Source organism: Odontesthes bonariensis, chromosome 6 (assembly GCF_027942865.1).
Source record: "Odontesthes bonariensis isolate fOdoBon6 chromosome 6, fOdoBon6.hap1, whole genome shotgun sequence".
Classification (NCBI taxonomy): Eukaryota; Metazoa; Chordata; class Actinopteri; order Atheriniformes; family Atherinopsidae; genus Odontesthes; species Odontesthes bonariensis.
In genome coordinates, this window is record NC_134511.1 from 30,745,442 (window position 1) to 30,765,663 (window position 20,222).

A 20,222-nucleotide genomic window follows, 5' to 3' on the forward strand; every position below is an offset into this window, starting at 1 on the left:
TAAAAGTCTTTCAGTTAACAGTAAAACGGTCTGTGGTGTGTATGTTAGTTTTATGTCAGGCCAAAGTGCCAGCTCTCCTCAGTGTAAATTAATCTTAGGTTTAGTTGCCTAAAAAAAACAACAACATCAACAGTACAATAAACAAACAGGCGGCAAGAGCTGACAGGCTGATAAATGTGTCGTCTCGACCCAGCTTCTCGGCCAGGACCCGGCTGGGCTCTAATGGACGGAGGGTTTGTTAGAGATGGACAAAGAGAGAGATGTCAGGAGATGCCTTATTGAGCAGATTACAGCTGAACTCAATCAAAGGAGAATATTTCTTTCTTGCTTTCTCATTATCATTTTCTGTTTACTTTCAGAGCTGGAACAAAAGAAAACATTTCAGTCTTTTCTCTATATAATTATTGAAAAAGGCAGGGTCTTAAAATGATGTAAAGTCAACCTGAACAACACATGATCCAACAGCTTGTAGGACCATGTAATTGTTTCTGTATGACATTTTCAGTCTCTCACAGTATTGTGGAGGAATTTTGGCCCACTCTTCTTTCCAACGTTGCTTCAGTTCATTGAGGTTTGCAGCATTGGTTTATGCACAGCTCTCTTAAGGTCCCACCACAGCATTTCAGTCAGGTTGAGGTCTGGACTTTGACTGGGCCTCATGCAAGAACATTTTCGTATTTTTATTCTAAATTTCTCTTACTTTTTTCGTAAGAAGGTCTTGTACGAACACGCCACGTTAGATTCAACAAATGCTCTTAAAAGCGTGTAAACGACCTGCGTAAATGATGAATCCCACCCGTGCGTATTTTTAAAAAAAATATTATTTTGGGGCTTTGTATGCCTTTAATGATAGGACAGTTGGAGAGAGACAGGAAGCAGGGGGCAGAGAGATGAGGAAGACATGCAGCAAAGGGCTGCTGGGAGCGGGACTCAAACTGGGGCTAGCTGCAGCAAGGACTGTTGCTTCTGTACATGGGGCGGCTGCTTAACCCACTACGCCACCGCCAACCTGACCACCCATTTGTCCGTCCGTCCGTCCGTCCGTATTTAAGTGCACGTGCACGAGGATAGTAAATTTGCATACTCCATGCCCAAGATCATACCATTTAAGGCTGCGCTTCCTCGCTCCTGTGCCAGGAAATGTTGAATGTTGAGTCATGAGAACGGCATCAAAGCGCAAAAAGAACAACTTTACGGTTTCTGAGATTGAAGTTCTGCTTTCATAGATCCAAAAAGGAAAATCTGTCTTTTAGCAGTGTCAGCAGTGGAATTACGGGACCTGCTAAAGCAAAGAAATGGGAAGCAATTAGGAGTGCTGTTAATTCTGTGTCACCTGTAATGTCACCGAAATAAAAAATAAATAGTTTAATATGAAAATAGCTTAAGAAAAAAACGTCTCGCCATGGGCAGGCAATTGATGACTGCAACTAAAGCCGTGCAATCAGTTGTTGCCTCATCATGATGGCTCTTTGATGGGACGGTCCATGAGGGGGGTCTTCTGGCACCACACCTTTTGGTCTGTCTGGGCCTGTTCAGGTTGTAGGAGACCCTCGTTCATGGCAATATTGTGCAAATCTGGCATGCCTTCTCTGGGCTATTTGCCCCCCGCTGTATCGAGACACACCCACATGGCCTTCAGCTCAGTGCACTCCACGACAGGGGCACGGGTGCTTTGATGCGAATATGTGTCTCGTGCTCCAATTATGATTGGCAGTCCAGCCACGGGATGAAAGTCCCTCTTAATTTTTACTTGTTGGACAGCGGTGTATGGGAATGTGATGTACCATGGGTGATAAACTGATGAGAGCTTTGATGACCACGACTCACAGAGGACCGGGACACACCCGATCTGTCTCAAATCTCCTTCTGAAAGGTTCCAGTGGCCAAAAATCCAAGGGTGGTGAGGACCTGGACGTGTGGTGGAATTGGGTTTGATCGGCGTATTTCTCTCTGGAGTTGTGGCTCTAGCAAGCTGCATATTTGCAGCAGTACAGTCCTTGGCAATCTAAATCGCGATATCAGCCATTTGTCTGTCTCCACATGGTTATCTACATGGTCTCTTCCAAGAGCCTGACGCGCTAAGGCATACAAAAGTAGCAAGTCAGCCGCTGGTTATTAGAGAAGATTGATGGAGTCCTTCCCACTATTATCAGTGATGTATCATCAAGTACAACAGCTTTCGAAGTATCTTTAGAACCTGATTTGTATTTAGACGGCTTCTGTCCAGTTGATCTCTCTGATCTAACAACAGCAATAGTCTCTTCTAAACCATCAACTTGTGTTTTAGACCCAATCCCAACCAGACTGTTCAAGGAGGTTTTCCCATTAATTGACACTTCCATATTGGATTTGATCAATCTGTCTTTGTTGACAGGATATGTACCTCAGCCTTTTAAGGTTGCTGTAATTAAACCTTTACTTAAAAAACCTACTCTTGATTCAGAGGTGTTGACTCATTATAGACCTATATCCAATCTCCCTTTTATGTCTAAAGTTCTTGAAAAAATAGTTGCAGCTCAGCTATGTGATCATTTACACAGAAATAATCTGTTTGAGTCAGGATTCAGAGTGCATCATAGCACTGAAACAGCACTGCTGAAAGTTATCAATGATCTCCTCTTAGCCTCTGATAGCGGACTTATGTCTGTGCTTGTCCTGTTGGATCTCAGTGCTGCATTTGATACGGTCGATCACAGTATCTTATTACAGAGACTTGAACATGTTATTGGGATTAAAGGAACTGCATTAGGCTGGTTTAAGTCATATTTATCTGATAGATTTCAGTTTGTTCTTGTAAATGAAGAATCTTCCTCACACACCAGAGTAAGTCAGAGTAAGTTCCTCAGGGTTCTGTGCTTGGACCGATTCTTTTCACTTTATACATGCTTCCATTAGGTAACATTATTAGACAGCATGGCATACATTTCCATTGCTATGCTGATGATACCCAGTTGTACTTATCTATAAAACCAGATGAACCCAAAAGGTTGGTCGTACTACAAGCATGTCTTAAAGACATAAAGTCCTGGATGACTCAGAACTGTCTGCTTCTAAATTCAGACAAAACTGAAGTCGTTATCTTTGGACCTGAGCGCTTCAGGGAGAAATTGTGTAGCTATATAGTTACTCTAGATGGTATTTCCTTGGCTTCTAGTTCTACAGTGAGGAACCTTGGAGTTATTTTTGACCAGAATTTATCATTTGACTCGCATATAAAACAGGTTTCTAGGACTGCCTTCTTTCATCTTCGTAATATTGTTAAAATCAGGAACATCTTGTCTCAGAGTGATGCAGAAAAACTAGTCCATGCATTTGTTACTTCAAGATTGGACTACTGTAATTCTTTATTACAGTAGTCCAATTCTCTGAAAAGTCTTCAGTTGATCGAAAATGATGCAGCCAGAGTTCTGATGAGAACTAGTAGGAGAGATCATATTTCTCCAGTTTTAGCTTCTCTTCATTGGCTCCCTGTTAAATTCAGAATACAATTTAAGATTCTTCTCCTTACATATAAAGCTTTTAATGGCCGAGCTCCATCATATCTTAAAGATCTCATTGTAAGATATTTTCCTAACAGAGCACTTAGTTCCCAAACTGCAGGTTTACTTGTGGTTCCCAGAGTTTCTAAAAGTAGAATGGGAGGGAGAGCCTTCAGTTATCAGGCCCCTCTCTTGTGGAATAAGCTGCTAGTAAATGTCCGGGAAGCAGACACCCTTTCCACTTTTAAGACCAGGCTTAAAACTTTCCTTTTTTATAAAGCTTATAGTTAGGGATGGCTCAGGTGATCCTGAAACATCCCATAGTTAAGCTGCTATAGGCAGGGCTCTCAAGTTTTCAAGTTTGCTTGGAGTGAGATTCGGACGGGGCAGGGGCCGGACCGTGTGCGTGGGGGGTTTCTTTCGGGTTTTTTTTTGGGGGGGGGGGGCTGGTTCCTTGCAGTATCCCATCGCCATAAACTAGCTACTTAAAGAGCAAAGAAATTGTTTTATTTATACCAAAATCACAAATCTTCACTTTTACACTAAATTCTGCTATATTTTAAAAGAAATTGTTTTAGGTATGCAAAGTCTTAACAAACAAAAAAATGTATGTGTTGTTGTAAGTGTTTGTGGCAGATTTTGATGCTTGATGACTGATATTGGGGGCTCCCATTTAAAGCACAGCCATTTTCACAGTCATGATGGATGACAGAGTTCCATTCAGAGCCAACGTGTTCCTGGTCTTGGTTTTATTGAGCCCCACCATGGAAAAAACCCTCTCTGCATCAGCTTTTCAGTGTGGCAGAACTAATACCAGTTTGGCAATTGTAGATGGGAATTTGGGAATCTGCTCATACCAGTCACCTTTGAAAAAAATTAACCATGGAAGCCTAATTACACTCCTACATATTTTTCATTTAGTTGCTCACGTCAAAGGGTGTGTGCTGAATATTTAGGTCTACTACTCCAACGAACACTTTAATCGGCAGGTATTGGTCTTTTACAAAGAGTAGGAAAACTATAGTAACTAATAAAAGATTCAAATAAATGAAGATATGACCTGCTGATGATCCTGACGGTTCTCTTCCACCTCCAGCTCGTCTACAACTTCTGCACGCGTGCTTGCAGCTGAAAGCTATTTCAGACCTCACCCGGCAACAAGAAATTCTCTTTTCTGATTGGCTGAGAAATTCTATTTTGTGATTTGCCGATGGGTTGCTAAATCAAGACAGCTGTACTGGAGCTATAGTTCTGAGCTGTACAAGCGCACAGTAACCTGCCATTGACTCGTTTATAGTATCGGCCATTAGAATTTCTGTGCGACGAAGTTGATCATTTCTCAGCGTGAGAAATGGCATGTGTGGCGTGTGAGCGTGTGAACTTGTTGAAATGCGTGTGTCTCACGCTCATTGCGTGAACGTGAGAGCCCTGGCTATAGGCCTAGACTGCTGGGGGGGCCTCATCTGTCACACCTTTCCTCACTTTACTCTCTTTATGTATATGTGACATTATTGTGGTCATTAACTCGTGTTTCCCTGTTCCAACAGATATCCTTTGAATGGTGTTACAGTAATAATAATTATTATTTTTTTAAATATTGTAGTAAATGTGGGTCTTTACCTTTAAATAAGGTTAAGAATGTCAGAACCATAGAACAACCACACAGACAAGGGCAATGTACAAAAGGAGGACAAGCTTTATTAGTTACAAGTTCATAAAACACATGGGGTGGGGGGCTCCGATCTAATGGAGAGAGAGAATGATCGGGAACGCAGGCTTCCTTGGTCGCGACACAAGACAGGCTAACCTTTAAAGGCGCTAGCATGGTTTACGCGTCTGTCACGGCGGTGGCGGACCGTGACGTCAAAATGACGTATCAGGCATGGCGCTTCCCTTGAAAAGACGGCGCAGCGCGTTGTCGTGCACCAGTCGATTTTTGTAACTTGGCGGCGCCACCAACGAAAAACCGGATGGACCGTTGTGAGACCAGGCTCAGTCAGGAGGTGCGTTTGTACAGGCAGCTGTACGAAACTGCAGTGAAAGAGCACAGGGAGCACGTAAACTCCCAAAACTGGTGCACAGAGATTGGCAGAACTTTGGGGAAAGAGGGAGAGTTCTGTAAGAATGTGTGGAAGAAGCTATGGGACAGATACGTGAAGGCAAAGAAGAGGGCAGAGACTCCAAGTAGTGATGCCGGGTGTTTCAAACCTTCACCTCTTTTAACTGAATTAAAAAATTAAAATGATCCGAATACTGCAGCAGTATCATTAATGACATTATTCCTGCTCTTGACAGTGGCATTGTTTTCTTCTCCACTTTCTTCGTTGTAGAGTAGTTAGCGGTAACCTTAACGTAGCAGCGCCACCTTTGTGACGGAAAAAATTGCAACGACTGGCGCATTGATTTGCGCCACTATATATTGCGGGCACGAAATCATGACGTCATCAACACCGCTCGCGCTTACAGACGCGGCAACCATGCTAGCCTTAACACAGCACACGGAATGAAAACCCACTACAATTCAGGCTAGCTTCACTAGCTTTAAGGCACGCTTTAAACACAGCACACAGAGTCAACACACCACAAAACACGCGGCTAACCTGCAGCATATGGCGCCCGTTTGACCACAGACCCGTCACTCCTCCCCACGCAACCCCACCAATCAGTATACCACATAAAAATAGGCCGACCTATACATAAACACTAAAACACAAAGTTAAAAGTAGAGGAATACTTAACTCGCCCACTTGGCGAGACCCTCCCCCGGGGTCTGAGGTTGTGCCGCCGTCCAACTCCCCGGGGTAAGGCCGATTTCAGACCAGAGCGTGGCGTGGCGGCAGCGAAACGACGGCAGTCTTACGCCGGTTATCAGGCGGTGTGTTCAACTTGGCTTTTCACACCGGACAGTCCGCGGCCGCGGTAGTTCTGCTCCAGCCCTGTCTGCATTCCCCATTCATTTCAACGGGACACCGCCGGCCGCTGCCGGCCGCTGCCGGCCGCTGCCGTCCAAATTCCGCTCGAGTTCTATTTTCCAAAAGCAGCGCGGGACGGAGGCGTCTCCGCGCCGCTACCGCCCGACAACCGCCGCGTCGGTGTGCAAGGACAGATCTGTTTCCATGTATTTTCACCTCCGCCGGGGAAAATCGCTTCCGTTCCGCCACGCTTTGCCGCCCTGGTCTGAAATAACGGCTTTGCTGGACGGCGAAGACGGTAACTGGCTGTCGGCTGGTAGTGTGCTGTCAAGACCGCACAGGGAGCGATGGCGGCCCAGCACTCTCTGATGTGGACCCTGTTTTGACTACAGGAGGCACCCAGCCTCCCCTCCTCACACTTGCGCTGCAAACTCCCCCTGGCTAGCTGTCTTCGTCGCCGGCAGCTCTAGATGACTGCGAACGACACCCTCCCCAGCTGACAGAGTGCCGTGTCGCCAGACATCTTGCTCCTCACACTCCCAGCTCAGATTGTCTCCCTGTCTCAGTCACAGCTGCCCTATGTATGTAATTAAGGAGCCACTGCTCCTGACGTCATCCACCAGGTATCTCTCCTGATCTCACCACAATATTTTTTGGGGCTTTTTTTATGCCTTTAATGGATAGGGCAGTTGGAGAGAAACAGGGGGCAGAGAGAGGGGGAAGACATGCAGCAAAGGGCCGTCCGGTGCGGGACTCAAACCGGGGCCAGCTGCAGCGAGGACTGTAGCCCCTGTACATGGGGCGGCTGCTTAATCCACTACGCCACCGGCCGCCCCTATAGGGCTCGGGCACGTGACGTCACTACGTGAGCGGCGGCCATACTGGAGGCTCAGAACTGTTTTGTTTACATTGTTTTCCACTGCGCGCAGACGTACTCCCGCCTGGTCTCGGAACTTTCTTCGTTGGTTTATCTATTTTACTTATTGTCTTTGCCACTATGGTCGCACGTTGCTGTGTCGTGGGGTGCAATAGCGTAAGCCGTGACAGGAATGGGGGGGAAATCGTAAATGGTTTATCTTTTTACCGGTTTCCTGCTTGGAGGCGCACCCACGGAGACCAAGTGTCCGAGATAACAAAGCGTCGTTGACTAGCATGGATCGCTGCTGTAAGACGACCAAGCATAACTTTCCACTCAATCCCGGTGTCGATGAGAGTGTGTTCTCTGCATTTTCATTCTGGTAAGTTACAGACTTTTGTGTGCTGAGGTAAAGATCCCCGCCTTCACAAGAGGACACTGTCAGTTGGAAGCAAGGGATGTCTCAATGGGTTAAAAGCAGAGGACAAATTTCGTGTGTATGCATGTATACATGACAATAAATCTGATCTTAATCTTAATTTAATGTGGAAAATACAAGGAAAATTGCCCATCTCCAAATTCACATGGAAAGGGCGATTGGAACTGTCAGAAACAATACACCTTTTTGTCAGCAAAAGTACCTATCAACATAGTTTTGCCATGCCAAGGTGAAGACAAAACATTCTTTGACAAGATTGTGTCTGTATGTTGTACTCTGACCACCATGAGCAGGAGTGTTGTGCAAAGTTGAAGTCGTCTGAAATAAATATGCTTTGAGATACAGCCAAGTGTGTGTGTTTCATTATTTATTTACAAGTAGAGTAACATGACAAAAGTGTCATTATAATTGAAACTGTTGCAAAGTATAAGCACTGACACCACATACTATATACGCAATTATGTCCGAAAGGGTGAACTTAGGCAGTAAATCTTCGTCGACAATCCATTCCTTGCTCGGTATTTCATAAGGGTCCAGTCCGTTTAAAACGCCAATCTTCTGTATGTACCGATCTCTGGCTTCCTTCTGTAATGTATCCCGGTATATCCCACATCCTTTCTTCGATTTTAACATGCTTTTCTCTCACTTTTCTCTCACTGTTTGGTCCTTGATCTCCGTCTTGCCTCAGGGTTTGTTTACGAGATTGTGCCTCCAATATGGCGACCATATCCCAGAATGCAACGCGTGTGCCCGAGCCCTATTAGTGCATAATTTAAGTAAAACAGAATAATGTCAGCATAATTATGGGGTATAATGTATATATTTATTTATGTTTGCTTCAAATGAATTAAATATACAATCCATTAGTCAGGCAAACTTAATTGGAATAACAGCGGACTATTTTACGAAACTCCTACAACAGGTCTGGATCACTCGTAAATTCTGTTCGTACCTGAAAGAAAACGTAAAATACGAAAAGATTGGTGAATGCGCAAATTCTCTTAAATCACTCGTACACACGACTTAAGAACAAATCTGTGCGTACGAATGGTTCTTGCATGAGGCCCATTGTTCCAGAATTCTTGTGGTTTGTTCAGATGTAACTTTACAAACCTAAGCCATGTTCTTTTTAGAGAGAAGAGGCTTTCTCCTGCAACCCTTCCAAACAAGCCATACTTGTTCAGTCTTTTCCTAATTGTACTGTCATGAACTTTAACATTTAACATGCTAACTGAGGCCTGTAGAGTCTGAGATGTAGCTCTTGGGTTTTTGACCTTGGTTGTGAACTTGCTGGGACGTCCACTCCTGGGAAGATTGACAGCTGTCCTGAATGTTTTCCACCTGTGGATAATCTTTTTCTCTGTAGAATGATGGCCTCCAAATAGTTTGGAAATGGCCTCATACCCTTCCCAGATTGATGGGCAGCAACAATTGCTTCTCTAAGATCATTGCTGATGTCTTTCCTCCTTGGCATTGTGTTAACACACACCTGAATGCTCCAGAGCAGCAAACTGACAAAACCTAATTTTGCTCACACTTACTGATGATATATTAACCAAAAAGGTCCCTTTTTAGCTTCTTGATTTTCAAACTGTTAAATGTTTTAGACAGACATGTCAGCAGTGAATTATGTACCTCTGTGTGTAGCAAGTTTCCGACCTTTGGACTGTTTCTCTTGCTGTCATAAATGTTAGCTCTGGCCCATCTGATGAACTTATCCATAGATGTCTCCAAATATCTAAGATATTGATGACATGCAGCTTACTTTTCAGTCAAAACTGATAACCTCGATAATGTTTCCACCTTTTAACACCGTCCAGCATCCATTAGATGATGGATGTCTCAACATTTCTTCCATCTCAGTTTTAAAGGAGAACTGCGGTATTTTCAACATTAAGCCTCTTTTCTGAGTCGTCTGCAATGTTTTAGAACCCCCCTCACCGCTTTTTTGATGTTTACTGCTGTCTCCGGTATTTGCCTAATTTTGATTCTTCTCAACCTGCTTCAGAATGGCAAGTCATGCGCATGTCTAGAAAGGGCCGTAAAAGCACAATAAACGTCCGTTTTCAAAATAATCAACTCACCGGAGTGGTTACTGGTGTGCACTGGTAATCCATATCAAATTTCGTGGCGAAAAGTTGCTTCTGTCGTGTTTTATTTGACATTTTGTACTGGATGTTCGTTGATATCACTCCGCCACCGCTAAGAAAATAGTGCAATTATGAACTAGCAAAAAGCTGGAAAAGTATGTGGCACTGAAAATAAACAGCTGGAGGAAGATGTTATAACTAATTAGGTTAATTTTAGTAACAGGTTAGTAACAGGTTGACAATCAAGGCCAAGGTGACGCTTTGCTTTGCGGTAAGACGTATTGCATCACTTCCTGTTACCTTGTTTGTTTACTGTGGAATTTCTTGCTCCTCTTGGACTACTGATAATCACTTGTTTTCTCCCTATAACTTACACAATTTTTCACTTTTTAGCGGTGTGTCTGGTTCTCTAGCATAGCATGGCTACCAGTTCTCTCCCTCCATCTCCTGCTTTCACCTGCTCCGTGTGTCAGATGTTTAGTTACTCCTCTGCCTCCTTTAGGAATAATGGTACATATAACAAATGTAGTCATTTTGTAGTTTTGGAGGCGAGGTTATCTGAATTGGAAGCTCGGCTCTGCACTGCTGAAAATCATCCGATAGCGAGCCAGGTGGGTTGCACCACCCATTTTGACATCCCACCATTCCTACTTCCCCCCAATCCGACATCCCGCCATTCCGACATGCAAACGTCCCGCCATTCCGACAAGGCTTTCCATATCAGGAAATGTGCGTTACTCTACAGGTGAGTCCCTTCTTTCTGTTCATGTATTTTACATGTTTTAAGACATGTGTACAGATGTGATGCAGTCTTTAAAATCGTAATTAAAGCCTCTCCCTCTCTGTCTCTGCTTGCTTCAAAGCATGTGATGTTTGAATGATATTAGATTGATTCTGAATTATGAGTTAAGGGTCAAATCTACAGTCAGTGGGGAGGATCAGGTGGATGTGGGTTTATTTCGGATTTAAAAAATAAAAATAAAAGATGAAGGCACTCAGGATCCATCCATAAGGGTTGTGTTATTACTATTTCACTATAAATCTGGTGTGTGCGTGTAACAGCTGTCATGTAGGTGTGTCGGATACCGTCAGATCCTGACTATGTCATGAGTACTCCAAAAACAAATTAATGATATTCAAATAGTTTATTACACAAAAAGGAGCGACAAACTTAGACAAACACTGTTCACTTATTGATTTAAAACTAATAAACTAATAAAGATAATAATAATAATACGTTTTGGGTAGCCTAATATATGAAATTAGGTTTATTTGTAGTCCGACACTGGTGAGCTGTCATTGATGTCTGTAATTGCAATTATTAATGTTGCATATGATGCCAGCGTGCAAAAAACGCTCTGTGGAGAGCTCTGCTCCAGCAGGCTGCTGTGACAGGTCACTGACACTGTATTTCTGCATGGCGGAATGTTTATAAAAAATAAAACCATACCATACCATACCAACTTTATTTATAAAGCACTTTATACACCCACAGGACAAAAGTGCTATACACAATCATAATATAATACAATCATAAAAGAGAAGGGTCAAGTATAAAAGCAGTACTAAAGTAATTAGAATATAAACACAATAAAACAAAGTCAAACATCTCAGATTGTGCCAAAGGCCAAAGAAAAAAGATGGGTCTTAAGAAGGGATTAAAAAAAAAACAAGTGAAGAGTGTTTCGGGACCCTCAGAAACAACTGGTCAGCTGACCTGAGGGAATGGGAGGGTGTGTAAGAATGTAACAGCTCAGACAGGTAGGGAGGGACAAGGCCATTAAGAGCTTTAAAAGCAAATAAAAGGATTTTAAAATGAATCCTAAAATATACTGGCAACCAGTGTAAAGAAGCTAAAACGGGAAATATGGTCAAATTTTCGTGTACCTGTTAAAAGTCGTGCAGCAGCATTTTGAACCCTCTGAAGCTGGGAAATGCATGAATCACTGACACCTATATAAAGTGCATTACAGTAATCCAGCCGTGAGGTCACAAATGCATGGATTGCTGTTTCAAAGTGCTGTCTAGGAAGAATGGGTTTTACTTTGGCTAGCTGCCTTAAGTGAAAAAAAGCTGGATTTTACAACAGCTCTAATGTGGGCTTCCAGCTTAAGACCAGCATCCATCTTGACCCCTAAATTTGAAATAACCGGCTTGACATACTGAGCCAAGGAGCAAGCATCGGACAGAGAGTCTTCATTAGAACTGCCAAAAATCACTACCTCTGTCTCATTGGCGGCTGCTGACTTTTAAAACAAGGGAAGCCCATATTACGCGTTCAGGGTTGTAGTGGCTCGTGCCATCCCAAAGCAGAAGATAAGTTAAAAAGAATTAGTTATAACATAGCTGTGTCTAGTATGACAAGTATGCCCAGCAAATACACAGAAATAAGGTATAGACTTTGAAAATTCACACAGCAAGGCCAAAATCAAGTATGATGGAATCTAAGGCCTGTAAATGGCTGGATCTGTGGCTGGATCAGAATCTGTGGAGCATTTTTCCCTGTCATAATGAAAACTTAGAGTTTGATGGTGGTGGTAAGTATTCTTAAAAAAGGTAACATTTGTGAATGGGCAGCATGAATTCTGGAAAGAAACAACTACAAGTATTACACAGTGCACCTTTAATGGAAATGGAAACGATGGGAAATGAGTGAAACTCCGACAGCACTTTCACAGACAACCAGTCTCTTTCGTATCCGCTTTGGGACTGAAGTTCCAGCGTGCTTCTCCCCACTTAAAAATTTGGCTGCCACAAGATCGCTCATGATGGACAAACACTAACTCCAATCATCACGACACAGCCCCTCATATTGACACGCCCACGTCTAATCTACCCCCAGAGACGCCGAGCAGCCTCGGAAGTGATGGGTTTTTGTTGATTTAGTCAATGATGACCTAGAATTGTAGAAAAAAACTTGACTCTCCCGCCTCTCCTTGAACCCGGGCAGCCCTCGGCTTGGAAGCCTGGCTGTTAGTGGCGGCTTCATAACAAAATTTCCTCAGTGAACGGCGGCGATTTCAGAACAAAACACTTCATTAAGCTACAGGACAACATGTTGTAGTTATGAAAGTAAATGCAGTATTGGGCATATCTTGTGTTTTGTGAATAACTGTTTTATCGGCAATTTAACATTGAAGATGTAGCAATTTCGCCAGAGAATGGGAGAGGCTGCCCGGCTTCCCCTGTTGTCTCTGAATAGCCGCGGCAGCTCTGTCTTATCTTCATTAAGTTTCAAGAAATGTAGGGCCATCCAGGCCTTCAAATCTTCCAGACATAAGAACAGAGACCGAAAACATCCCACCATTCCAAAAAAGGGAGGAAAAAAGTGTCGGAATGGCGGGACGTTTGATAGAAAAAATTAAGTGTCGCCATTCTGACAATTGGAGGCCCATGTCGGAATGGTGGGATGTCGGAATGGCGCCATGTAACCGAGCCAGGTCCCTCTAGCCAGTGCGGAGCCAGCTAGCTCCATTATAGTTGGGGATCGTTCGGTTGATCATCCCGTAGTTAAGCTGCTATAGGTTTAGACTGCTGGGGTGCCTCATCTGTCACACCTTTCCTCACTTTACTCTCTTTTTCCCCTGTTTAATTTCTCAAATTATATTATGTACATGTGACATTGTGGTTATTAACTTGTGTTTCCCTGTTCCAACAGGTATCCTTTGAATGGTGTTACAGTGTTTTTTCCCCTCTTTTCTGTCTTCTCAAACCCCAGCTGGTCGAGGCGGATGGCCACCCTTCCTGAGTCTGGTTCTGCCAGAGGTTTCTTCCTGTTAAAAGGGAGTCGTTCCTTTCCACAGTCGCCTCAACGCTCAGGACGGGAGATTGGACTGAAGACAAGTTTCGGTGCAATCTGTTGGTTTCCTTATCTTGGAAATTGTTTTTGAATTGGCTCTATATGAATGAATTTGATTATTTTGAAATTAATTATGATTACAATGAATTGAACTCCAATTGGCTTGAATTGGACTATATTATTTAAGTGCCTTGAGATCACATTTGTTGTAGTTAAAAAACTGAATTGAATTGAATTAACATGACTGGGTATAAAAAGAGCACCTCAGAGACACAGAGTCTCTCTGAAATAAATGGGGTTAGGGTTCTCATTCATTAAGTGTTCACAATGATCACGTGTAGAGACACATTCCAAAGGACAGCTTTTTATTTGAGCGCCACCATTTTCTCCTTTTATAACTGATTCATATTTTTGCCCCAAGCCCTTCTTTTTCCACCAGGAACTAATTTCTGTTTTTATTGTTTGGGTTCAGACTCAAAAGTAGCAGTAGTAGTTGTGATAATAGTGTTATTATGATAAAATAATTGTATGATTTTTAATACAGTTCTTCAACATTATGTCTGAATTTAGTATCTGGAAATTCTGTGATTTGTGTGAAAATGTAATTTTAAACATTTAGCCTAAGCAACTAGTTCATTTGATTTCTAGGTCATTCCAAATAATTAGTTTTAGTCCTTTGGAGATGTAAAACTGCTTTGGTCCAACTGAATTGTAAGGAGTGAGGGAACAAATCGGTACCTTTGTTATTAGGGACAGTTGCAGATGCACTCCCTGTTTTCCACCTCTGGTGACTTGTCTTTCTCTTGGTTGTAGGAAGATGCTGCAATGCTGTGTCCTTGTATTTCAGCTGGCTAATGGAGTACTGTTCAAAGTGTGCCGAAGCAGAGAGAAAAGGAGCTGAGGAAAAGCTGTTGACGACTTGAGGGACACAAGGTACCCTGTGAATTGTTTGAGTGAACAGCATCTGTGTGTTTGTCTGTGTTTCCATGCAAGTGACTGCTTGCTGCAGCGGCTGACAGCAAATAAACATGTTCCAGTAATTAACCTTGACAGGCTCAATGTGGTGCCAACAGCAGAAACCTGCTAATGACACAATTAATCCATAATTAAGGCATTCTGTCACAATGCACTCACACACGAATTCTGTCAGTGACTGCCAATGTGGCTGTGTACTGCCACCTTTCTGTCACAGCCAGCATTCAGGTTTTTAGCTATTTGTGCAACCGTGCAGGGGTCAGCCTTTGCTCTCCGTGTGCATCACTGAGAGGTGGGCAACCACGACCCTGATAGGTGGCAGGGTGAATTGGAGATACTAACCAGAGCATTGTCAAAAACATCCCATGTGAACTGGAGATGCTTACAGCTGGTGTTAGGTGTCCAGTCTTTTCAACACTCCACACAAGTTTAACACAATAGATTCATCATAAATATGACATATTCACTGAGGTATCTGATTCTAACTTTGAATAAACTAAATATATAACAACATGTGTGTTATATATTGAACTCTATGTAGAGAACTGAATCAGTACTTTCTCTGAGTAGAAGTAATGAGTTTGCAAGTAGCACAGAGACACATTTCCAGTGACAAATAGTTCCAGCTTCATCTGTTGAGCATTAAATAGCAAAAATTCAACCTTATGAAGACCATAACTGTATATTATCATTGGACATTATAGGCACACAAAGTTTTGAGACATATTTTAAAAGTATTGGCCAAAAACAAAGTAGAAAAACCAAGTATGGTTCAAGCCTGAAAAATGCTGGATCTTACATTTCCACTACATCCCTGCCTATACTCTCTATTGTAATGCAGCCCAAGATGTGATATGACGCTGATTTTAAGAGAACAAACACCAAAGTCCTCCAAAGTCAAAATTCTGACACAGAAAATCAACAGAACTCCCAATGACTTCGATGTCATATCTGTGAACTCATTGATTTATGTTTGTAAGTTAGAAACCCTGCAAAATGTGTTATCATCTAGTATCAGTGTCTAACCAGGTCGGAGATCAAACCTCGATTGTTTTCCAGGTGTGATGCCATTTTCAGCTCCAACCTCCAACTTCTAAAGTAAACCATTAGTGGTGCTGCTCTTGAAAATTGTCTTTAAAAACATGACTTTAAAGGGACAATTCACCCACATATTTAAACTGGCACCTCATCAGGCTGATATGTAACATTAATAGCTTCATCAATCTGTTTGTTTTCCATTTATAATTCCTCATGTTTCATTCAGAAAAGCTGTGAAAGTGACCTATATTTGCTATATTCAACCTTATGAATATAAGAATATAATATAATATAATATAATATACAATATGGTGTATTGTCATAATAATTCATAATAGAATACCAAACGTTCAGTGAGTGTGAAGCATATCCACCGTGAATGGAAACAGGTGGAAAATCGCCTTTCTACATGTTTAATTTAGTTAAACAGTGTTAAAATTGGGGTGTTTGATTGCACTCCTGTGAAAGTCTAACATTAATCAACTTGAGGAAAAAATACATTACGTTTACTTCACCTTATTCACAATATCAGAAGAGAAGCTGCATCTCCACACCAAGAGTTAGATATTTTATTCTATCCCTCAAGAGCTACAGTTCTGTAATAACAGCATGTTGTTCTGAAAATATTGATTGATCATCAGACATATAGCAGAAGCTTCAGTTACTATTCAACAGAGATTCTGAGAAAAAGAAAACACTCTGTACTGCAGCTGATCATCATGAGCTGTGACAAGAACATTGGTTTTTTTAATTAACTTAAAAACAAGATCTGTCATCATCATATAGAATTCAAACATAATGATGATAGATTGGTCCGTTAGTTCAGACATGTTGAAAATGATACGTAAATGCAACTCGGTCAGGGGGGCAATTAACATAAAACACCAACATGTTCAGTGGCCACTAGCTTAATATAGAGCTGCTTGTTATCAGGTTTCTGTCTATAAACAAAAACAGCAGAGGTGAACAGGATTTAATCTGAGATCTTGCTGCTGAATAAAATGAATGGACTTCTATTTGCCTGCTTTTTTACTGGATATTAAGCAGATGGTTGAAAATATATTCCTTGTACTTTGGTTGAACCAACCCTTTAAATATATCCTATTTGCACTGGGAAAGAAAGACATTTACTATATCAGACTGCCTGCTGATACCACTTTTTCATAAAATGCCGACACTGGCTTGACATTTGAGCTTACCATTACATCAACAACCGACGCTACACAAACTTTATCGCGCCAAGTCTCTTTCAGAGCTCTGTTACCCTGTTTGTAACTTTGACAGCTTTATTATGCACTTTGTATACAGCTGCAGCAGTAAGTCACATTCCTGGCATTTGTAAATAGACTCACAGGTTATTTTGTGGCTGTCAGAGTGTTCGCTATACGGTCGTGACTGATTTATAGTCAGAGCACCAAACACAACCTGAATAATCTAGCACACCAATAAAAATGAAACTCAGCCCTCAGGTACGTTTCTGCCTCCAGTGTAAACACACACACACAGACACTCTCACACATACAACCACTTATAGAAAATCTGTAAAAAACATACAGTTGTGAGTTTAAAACCTGGTTCTTATGTGAGTATATTTAAACAAACTGTATTCATGTATGGGTCAGGGTTAGTAACTCGTGTTTGTGTGTCTGTCAGGGTGTGTCAGGCTCAGCGCTGACAGGTGTGTGTCACCTCATCATTCAAGCTGTCAGCGCTGTCAACATGCAGGAGGTGACGAGACGCCATGAAGGACACCGGTTGACTGTGGTTCAGACCGAGCCGCTTCCTGTGTACACATAGCTTAGTGAAAGTCTTGGCATAGTCCTATATAGGACAACAGCAGCCTGCAGCAAACTCCCCCTCCCCGTTACCTCTGTCTAAAATGCTCCAAGTAAAAAAAACAAAAATAAAGAAAAAAAATCCCCCATCTGACTTGACTCATCGCTCATCACCATCACAGAAAGTACCAAAGAGCTCCATGGATCAAAGACTGGGTGTCAGATCCCCCTCCCCTCCCTTAAAAAAGCCATAGAAAGGGCTGCATGAACGTATGTGTGAGTGTGTGTGTGTGTGTGTGTGTGTGTGTGTGTCTGTATGTGTGTTCGTGGAGAGAGGCTTGCCAAGCCCCTCAACTTGAAGCGTGTGTTTATGTACTTTGTCACTCAGGAAAACGAGAAGTGTAAATCCAAATGTCAGTGAAGAAGAGGAGATCTCTGACAGCGCGAGCGTCGTTTTCCAGATTTTTTTCCTTCTTCTCTACACTTTTGGCCTGCTGGATGCACTGCTGACAGCCTCACGGAGGAAAGATCTGAGCGGAGATAGAAAGAAAAAGGAGGGCGAGGGGATGGTGGAAGGTGACGTCTCTTGAATGCACCTCAGCACACACTCCAACAGGGGCCTCGCAACAGCCAAGATCAGTTATGTCTGTGAATATATGTGTGTTTGAGTGTACGGATGTTTTCAGGGCACAAATTGGAATGAGGCCTCAGCAGTATTTGGGTGACAGAGTAATAGAGAGTGGGATATGTGTGTGGATTGTGTGTCCACGTGTGCTTGTGTGCGCCTGTCGCCAGTGTTCAGCGGCCCTGCCACTCAGCAGAACATACACAGGGTTGACAGCTCCCGCTTAAGTGTGTCACTCGACATTACCCATAAAGCACCACCATAGAGAAAGGGGGAGGGTGGAGTTGTGAATATGTGTGTGAGGTGCAACCAAGGAAACAGAAACACACAGAGAGGATGGTTTGTCTTTTTCTTTTCATCTTTACTTTAATCTGTATTCTCAGTCTTTAATCAAAGCTGTGGCTCAGATCTGGGTCACACAGTGCACTGGGTCTCAGCTTTAGGCCCAGAGGCACCCAAGGACCGCTGCTATGTCATCAAGCTAAAAATATCCCTTACGAAATGATCACTTTAATATCTCTAAGAAAGTAAGCTTTGTTGGAAAATCTCCACAGAGAGGATTGAAGAAGAAAAGTATTGTCTCTATTGTATTGACAGTAATTCTAGACCAAACCAGTGCTTCTATTAACCACAGCAGCCACCTAAATAAATAAAAAACAGGGTCATTGACAGGCCAGCTTTGCATCAATATTTCAAGTGTCTGCTCAGACAAATTTAGATGATCGGCAGTTGGAATAAATTAGTGGTTATGTTCGCATCATGAGCCACATGGTTCAATTCAGATTAAAGTCAGGTTCAACACAGGGCAGATTTGGCGGTTGGTATCATAACTCCAAGGGTCTAGCATCTGAAACTGCATGCATGTGTACTACACACCTTTTTTGCATGGACCATTTGTATCAGCAACAGAAAATATTTGTGAGACTGCTCAGAAACTTAGATTAAGACACAGAACTCCGAAATGGAAGCTATTGCTGTATGTTTGTGGATGACATTTAGCTCTGAAGGATGCCCAACATTTGCCCAACTAAGCAAAACAGCTAGCTTTTGTTCTTTAATGGTAATTACATCAATTTCATTATGAATGATGCAGTGAAGGATTTGCAAATGTTCGAGTTATGGTACAGTAATATTAAAGTTTTGGATCATGAAGTAGTGCCCAATCAACAGATCCTGATTCCACACTCATGATGTGCTGCTGCTCGGTCAAAAGCCCTCTGTTTTGGGTTTTAACACACAGGGTCCCCCTTTAGCATCACTGTCTGATACATTGGGAGCAGCTCTTCATATTGGCAGTGAACCTCCTGCGGCGGTAAGTGATGCACCAGCTGTTGCAACTGTAAATGACAACAAGAAAATGTCATTATTATATTAGCTTATCAACATCTTATATACGTTGGATAAGAGGGTTGGAGGGAAAATAGGGGATAGATGCACAACACTCCCTTATTTTCCTGTGTTTCTTCAGCTCTTTATTTTGATGCTGATTTTATCGTGCATTAAAAGTACTTGGTTGGTAAAACATCATTGCCATGGCGACACATCCCACAACTGGATGTTACAAACTTATTTAAACTGGTCATCTCAAATGATGCTTTGAGGGAATACCATATAAGTGATGAGCTGGGAACAAATGAGAAATATGCATGTATTTAATAAATAAACCTAATTAATGGTGCTGCCAAGCAAATACATTCTGAAACTTTAAACAAACAAACTAATGGTTGACCAGAAGTACAGAATAACCACAAATAAGTGAACAACAACAAACTACTGAAATTCGGAGAGCAATTCATACTGGGAGGGTTAAAGTAAGAGTAGGTGTGAGTAACAGGAAACAGGTGTGCATGGAGACCAAGCAACAAGCCCAAGACTGCAAATAATCTATAGATAATGACAGAAATAGAGGGAATCTGAACTAAACCAAGAACTGAAGTTAACTAAACAGAACACATGGAATAAAAACTCAAGAGAAACATGTTCATGAACACAAACAGAATCAAATACATTTTGACACTAAACTAACAAACAAAGTTAAAAACAAGAGGACACAAATGGACACAATAAAGATTTAGGACTATCACAGCATATACAAAGAATATAGTTGAAACAAAATACCAGAACTCAAACAAAGACCAGGCAGGAGGGAACTGGGGAAAAAGGTCAGGGAAATGGCAAAACTGAAACCAAACACAAAAATACATAGACTGTGACAAACAAGAACCAAATCAAAT